Here is a 6553-nt window from a genome sequence, read left to right on the forward strand (position 1 = left end):
CCCTTAATCTAGTATCATACTAATGTAGAGTGGAGTGTGCGTGCAATTCGTCAAGGTGGGTAACTAGGGCCCTACAATTGGTATCAAAGCAGGTTGCTTGCTGGAGGGGAGGCCATGAGTTATGTGGTCCTTGGTCTGAGTGGAGATTTGTTGGGGTAGTTCATCTAAGTCCCACATGGAAGGAGTAAAGAGGTGAAGAGCTCCTTATAAGTGAGTGCACACTCCAATAGTATGACGCCTTTGAGAAAAATATCTAAAAACAAATCCGTGCGAGCTAGGTCCAAAATAGACAATATCATACTAATGTGGAGTGGAGTGTACTATGCGTGCCACCTGTCAAAGTGGGTGACCCGAGCCCTCTACACATTACACATAGTATTAAATAAATATTCACACTGAATCTATACGTATTCATGACATATATGATATATGTTTCAGGGGCTTTCTATTTATAACCCAAGCAAGCTAATGTTTTTATTGCCAATTAATTTTAAGATGAACCTTGCTTTTGATTTTGATTATAGTTTTATGAACTTTTTCCCTAGCTTGTTTCTCCCTCATTTGTTAAAACAAATTACATTGTAATGAGAGTATAAATAAATTCTGAATCCTCCTTAGTCAATTAACTTTATTTTAAATCAATTCAATGATATGTTATTGAATTCAAGGTCATTGATGTAAAATGAACTTCATGGAGTTCTATCCCTTTCCTAGATTCATTGAAATGTAATTGAGAGAAATATATTCCATCAATCAATTTGTAGATAGCATTTAATAACTTTAATTACATGTACACCAATTAAACTTAACCATTTATTTAGCTACACACATCTAAAGTCCATCTTTAGGCAGGCAACATAGGTGCCTAACACCTTTCTACAAACATCATCACTTATTTTTAGTAAAACAATCTGCCTCAAATTACCAACCTTTAGTTGATAGCAATGTAGCATATGAAGTTACGTTTTGGTTTATGTATAGTTCTAAACCCTTATAATTAGAAATTTGATCGGTTTATGTGTCTAATTACATCCGCTAATTAGTTTTGTATTTTATTAGAGTGTTATATTAATTTGGTAAACTCGAGATCGATCGTACCCTAAATCCAAATTAAATCTAGCTAGAATGTAGAGCATGTTTACCTCTTATCCATTTTGTTACTTCCCTAGCCTTAATCCAAAAGTTTGGGTTATATGCTTGCTAATTATTTGTTTACTTGGCTCAAATAACTAATTACAATTTACAAGTACATAATAATAATATTAACTGATTTTATCCGTTATTTTATTTATTTATTTATTTATCTATTTGTTGATAAGTTGATATTATCCAAGTGTAAAAAAGCAAAAGCCTAAAGACACAAGTTCATGTACATTAAATGAGCTTTATTATCCAACAAGAAGCTCGTAGAAAAAAAACCAAAGGCAAATCTACTTTAATTCCATTTAACCACAACGTACGTACCTCTTTTGTGTACTCCCTCTTTTGCCAAAAAAATCAGCATGCAATGATTTTTGGGCTCCCTATTTTTGTGTTGGAAAGTCATCTTTGGATCACAGAAAGAGTGTTGTTTTATTTGCTCCATTGAAACCGAAACTCCCACGGACATGACTTCTTTCTTCATCATGCAACCGTGCTACCTATTACTTCCTCCATTTTTGTTTAGTTACAACACATCTCCTTGGCACGCATGTTAAGGAATATATTATAGACTAGGTAAACAGATAAATTAATTTATAAAATTTTAACACATAGAAGAAGAAAGAGATAAGTTGCTAAGGTTTAAATTTCATGGTTTAATTCATTCGTTTACCTAATTTAATCACCTCATCGATAAACGCGATAAAAGGTGTGTTGCAAATATAAAAAAACAGAAAAAGTACGTTTTAGAGACTCCAACTCGATAATTACGTATTTACGTTATTGGTTGTTTTTATTTAGTTTGTAGCATTATACATTGACAAATATGTTTACAACTCACTCACACGAAAAAACATTGTACCCTAAAAAAATTAAAAAAAAACTTTTTTGTAGGATAAAAGGAGCTAGTATTACTCTAAAATAAACAAATCAGGTAACAATTGGGCAAAGTTGTTGCCTTTTATTTACAAAGGTACAAAAATACAATTGTTAAAGTCTTACAAAAAAAATACTCCTATTCAACTTGTTATACGTTTTAGATAAACCGCGACAATAGGGCAAAAACTAAAAACTAACTAAACATAATGTTACTAAAAAGCAATCGCCAAACAACCTCATAAACTTAAAAGTTTATTTTGTGGCTTACTAATTTTGTCGACTCATAATTTTTTTGTTCCTGTCGTATCTAAATCATGTATCACATGTTACAAGATTCTAGAAGAGCTATTATTTCTAGTTCCAGGCAAAACTCTGTAAAAGAGTCTCGTGGCTCTTCTACATCCTCATCCTCCCCTTCTAAATTTAAGTCTATTCCCATAAATTATTGGACGTGACCAAACGCATAACAATGTACGTAGCCAATGCTCATTATGATGTACAGCCGTACCGATGAAGGCTATGTGATGTATGAGTAAATGCATAACGAGGGGCATGGGGGTCATTTCACGTAAATGCAGTTCTGATTTTAGAGTAGTATCATTGAGTGATCACTAGATAATAAAATGGTATCATTAAACATTCAGTGGTACTATATATGTATGTAGTGGTACTTAGCGCTGGCAAATTTCAAACCGAAACCGTTTAACTGCCCGAAACCGACCGACCCAAATGAGAACCGAACCGATTAAAAACCGATTTTTTTGAAACCGAAAACCGACCCGGACTGTATTTTAGTAAACCCGAAACCGAATCGACCCGAATAATGTTAAACTGTATAAGAACCGAACCCGTTAACAAACCGAACCGAATATAAACCGAACTGAAAGATAACCGAACCGAAAAAGAACCGAACCGTATCTAACCCGAAACCGGTTCCAACCCGAAACCGTTTAAACTGGCAAAAAAACCGCTTACACCGAACCTTTAGCAAACTGCTACCCGTTTGCACCGAACCATTTAAAAACCGAACTGATTGTAAACCGAACTGGTTATAAACCGAACCGTTTATGAACCAAACCGCTTCTAAATCGAACCGTTTACAAACTTTTTAATATAATTAAATGGATTTTTTTTTTAATTTTTTTTTTTTTGATGGGGATATAATTAAATGGATTAAATATTAGAAATCTTAGAATATTTTTTTTTAAATAGCAAGGCAAATCATTCATTAAGGTCTTAAGGATAATCAGTGTTCACAAACAAGAGCAAAACAAGCAGGCTCAGCCCTGCCTCAAACTATTAGCAACACTACTGCCTCTAGTCATGTATACATTTGAGGTGATGAAACCAAATGAACAAAAATCTTGTAATATTAAGTACCAAGGCTCTACTGTATTATACAAAAAATTTACAAAGCAAAAAATGTCCAAGAGAACATGAATATCAATCAGCACATAACATAATTGCACAAGGATTTTTCATCCAGCTGAGGAGACTAGTCACTTGAACATATATAAAGTATCGTAAAAAAGAAGAGAAGGGTCATACAGAGCTAATATGCACAGCATTGCAAATTACATATACAACTGCTGCCTCCTCCATTTGCATGTATCCCCATTACGAGAAGTAAAATGCAAATCACCAGACAGAATATAGCACCTGCAATTCTCTCATGTAGTTCATAGGCCAGCCAGTTTGGCATGACAACAAAGAACAGAAATCGATACCATTGCATGTTAAACTCTTTTGGGAAAACAATGTTGTTATAGTTTCACTTTCTGACAAGCTGCAATTTGTTTCTAAACAGTTGAGTTGGCAACTTTGTATTAGATTTTTTTTCTTAATGATAATAAGCTCTCAATTATTTCCCATTATCACGACCATCATATATCTCAAGCATCAACTTCCCTGAATAGCTGGTTTAGAAATGTTAATGAAATTATTATATAAAACCAGTATAAATGTATGTCTAAAAAAAGACAATAAACATAGCCCACAAATTTTAAAGCAAGTAATCACAGTACCACTGAGAGGTATTCATATCATATTTCTATTAAAAAAAAAAAAAATCAAAGCTTCTAAGTACAACACCAACAATAAAAACAATTATTCATATCATATTTCTATTTAAAAAAACAAAACCCCATTCTTCAAAACTTTCAGTCAATTTATTCATTTGTATATATAAAATCAACAACTTGGCCATCTTTTATATACTGTTACTATCATCCATTCATCCCCAAATTTACATTTTCAATTGTCATGCATTACAAGAAATACATATACAAAATATAAATAATAATTAAAAAAAAAAAAAAAAAAAAAAACCCAATTCATACCAACAAAAAATATCAATTAAAATCGATGGAAACAAAAAATATCATGTGCCAATGACCATGATATATTATCGACAAGCTACTATACCTAAATAAATTAATGTTTGATTGTTAAGAATTGGAGTGCTTGCATGTGAATTATACAATTCTTCAATTTAATTTGTTATATATATTTTGTATACTTAATCCATTATAAATTGGTTAAATCATGTTACTAAGAATTTCATACCTGAATTCTACATCCTAGCTCAGATTCTACACTACAGCATTGCAAGAAGTACGAGAAAGAGAGAGTTCATACCTGAATTTGGAGATTTAGGGCAGCAACAACATCGATGAGAGAGAGGGAGATCAGGACAACTTCAAGGTTTGGTATTCTGGCAGCCGTGAATGAATGTATGAGGGAGACAGAGGCGCCGTGAGCCCGTGAGGATGAATGTCACGGAGAGGGAGATCTGAGAGACACTGTGAGGCCGTGAGAATAGAGTGAGAGTGGTAAAGTGAGAGTGAGAGTGAAAGGGTTTCAAAAGGTTTCATGTAAATCTAACCATTGATTTTTTAATCTATGGTTCAGAATGGTGATCTGTGTGTCTTGTGGGAGAAAGAATCTAACCATTGATTTTTTTAATCTATGGTTGAGAGTGGTGATCCGTGTGTGTTTGTGTGTTGTACATTCATCTACAAAAATATTATTCCCTCAATCTTTAGTATTTTTTTGCCCCATTTGATCGTGATCAGTGCCCAAGACACGTATTAAAACATCTACTAGACTACTAGTATATCTTTATTTTCATACACGTAAAAATTATAAAAACGTTATATTAATGAAATGTATAAATAGATAAATTTAAAAAGATCACTAATGAAGTAATGAGTCTATAACGTTGTACTAATACATACGAATAACGATGATACGAATATTTAACTATGAGATGGTTAGATGCCATGTGTTAATAATGTGTACATGATCGATTGAACTAATCAATATTACCTTGTTAATAAGTCATTAGTGTTTTCTTTCATTATACAAATCAAAGCACTTTGTAATATCTTCATAACTTCATGAAAATATATAATGATAAACGAGTCATAATTATCAGTCTTGTTGACTAATCAAGTATCGAATTACCAAATTGCAAATTTCCATTTCACAAGAACTCATCAAATCATGATTATGATACTATGCGTAGTATATAAATGATTAAATAAGAAGCATATAATAACCTAATTGTAAAACAATAATACATTAATACACTAACTCTTATAATCTACTTCGTAATAAACTAGTAAGATCAGTATGACTAAACTTGAAACTAAACATAATATGTATTTATAAAATCAATGAGAATTTGTTTATAATATGATGCCTAAATATGAAATGATTCGCGACTTTATATAAAACTTGTGAACGCAAAAGGTTAGCAAGTATTATCAAATTTCAAACCAAAACCATTTAACTGCCCGAATCCAAACAACTCGATAAACAATTTATTTTTTGAAACCGAAAACCGACCCGAACCGTAATTTAGTAAACTTGAAATAGAACCGATATGAATAACGTTAAAGTGGTTAAACAATCGAAGAACCGAACCAGTTATAAACTGAACCAAAAAAGTACCGAACCAGTTAAAAACTGAACCGAAAAAGAACCGAACCAGTTATAAACCGAACCAAAAAAGAACCGAACTATTTCTAACCCGAAACCATTTCCAACCCGAAACTGTTTGAACCGGGATAAAAACCGTTTACACCGCACCGTTAACAAACCGCAACCCGTCTGCACCGAACCGTTTACTACTCGGACTGTTTACAATCCGAACCGAATTAAAACCGCTTAAGAATAAACCGAAACCGAATCGAACCGATAACTATTTAAACCGAACCAAAACCGACCCGTGAGACAATTAAACCGATTCCGAACCGACCCGATTAAATACCGAACCGATTTCAAACCGAACCGAAACCGAACTGTCAAACCGTTTTTACAGTGCTAGTGGTACTATATATTCATTCAGTGGTACTCAATACGTGTAAAAATAATATCACTACATAGTCAATGGTATTATCTAAACTTTTAATGGTACATTTTAAAGTAGCCCCACTTATTCATCTTTCTCCTCCTTTCTCTCACCCCCATGTGTTTTTTAATATTTTATTATTTATTATGCACTTGCAAATGCATAATAAACCAACATTAG

At 32.8% G+C, this 6553-nt stretch overlaps 1 long non-coding RNA gene across 1 annotated transcript; it reads right to left on the reverse strand.

The window, feature by feature from the left end:
- Positions 1 to 3373: 3373 nt before the first annotated feature.
- Positions 3374 to 5038, reverse strand: LOC145569153 (uncharacterized). Its single transcript, XR_014096057.1, has 2 exons — positions 4657 to 5038; positions 3374 to 3935 (listed from the first exon to the last, which is right to left on the reverse strand). It is a non-coding gene; the product is annotated as an uncharacterized LOC145569153 (long non-coding RNA).
- Positions 5039 to 6553: the final 1515 nt, after the last annotated feature.

The sequence above is a fragment of the Chenopodium album genome, chromosome 11, assembly GCF_948465745.1.
Source record: "Chenopodium album chromosome 11, dcCheAlbu1.1, whole genome shotgun sequence".
NCBI lineage: Eukaryota > Viridiplantae > Streptophyta > Magnoliopsida > Caryophyllales > Amaranthaceae > Chenopodium > Chenopodium album.